The sequence below is a fragment of the Eulemur rufifrons genome, chromosome 30 (assembly GCF_041146395.1).
Source record: "Eulemur rufifrons isolate Redbay chromosome 30, OSU_ERuf_1, whole genome shotgun sequence".
NCBI lineage: Eukaryota > Metazoa > Chordata > Mammalia > Primates > Lemuridae > Eulemur > Eulemur rufifrons.
In genome coordinates, this window is record NC_091012.1 from 124,993,187 (window position 1) to 124,994,448 (window position 1,262).

Consider the following 1,262-nt stretch of genomic DNA (forward strand, 5'->3'; position numbering starts at 1 on the left):
ATATATTTTTAGCTGTCCATATAATTTTTTTCTATTTTTAGTAGAGACAGGGTCTTGCTCTTGCTCAGGCTGGTCTCGAACTCCTGACCTCAAGCGATCCTCCTGCGTCAGCCTCCCAGATTGCCAGGATTACAGGGGTGAGCCACCGCGCCCGGCCATTTTTTCCCTCTTTAAATGACATCTGTAGTGGACCTCTATGGGTTTGGTTGCTCTGTACCCCTTTTCTAAGAAAGTGATCCTCATCTGTGTGGTTGCTTGTGGAAATAGCCATGTTAATAGATTGTGATCCAGCACCTGACCATGGGTCTGGGTGAGGGGGTTCCTGGTAAGTCAAGTGGACCCACCGTATGACCTTGCCTTGCTGCCACAGTTGACTAGTTCAGCAGTGTGTAACTGACTCCAATTGGGCCAATGAATCTCTTCTCAGGACTATTTTGTACTTGGGACATAGAAATTTGGGTCAGTCTCCATGTGTGTGGCTGTGGTTGTAAGATGTTCCAGAGCTTCTTTTGCCATGTGGAGAATGCCATTAAACAGAGAGAAAAAAGAATGAAGCCAGTATGCAAAGGAAAGCAAAGTGATGGAGAGAAGGCATCTTCATGGCCTTGAATCCCTGGTTCCAGCTGTTCCAGCTGAAATCAATGCTGTTTATATTGATGAGAATGTGTCTGGCTATATTTTGGAAACTGATGGAAGGTTACTTGATTTCACAAAAATTATAAACTCTCTACTTATTATACCATATATGTAACCTGAAAAATTCTCTCGAACTTAATTTTTCTCCCCAAGCCTCCTATTGCTTCAACCAAAAATTCAAGTAAAAATGAACAAAAATAGTATAATTCAGTACAATATTTATTGCACTGTGTGTTAGGTGTGGTACACAACAAAACAATCACTGAAAAGGTACAGACAATATGAACAAAAACGAAGGAGAGATCCCTGCAGGCTAGAAGAGGAGTCTTTTGGATGTGGGACTGACAAAAAAGGGAAAGTTAGGTAGAAATAGAAAAGACCACGCTCCATCTGTAACTCGTGAAGTGGTTAAAAATAAAAAGCTAGCTTAATTCAAATCAACAAATTTTTACTAAGCATGGGTTATTCCAAAGGAGCATATGATATGGTCCTTGCCTCCTAGGAAATTACCATCTTTAGAGGAAAAGCAAGACTTGCATATATTCTCAAATGACCCCTCTCATTACCTTGTTTTATTTCCTCTTTAGACTGCTTTACCACGTTTGAAATTGTGTTATTTGCTGACT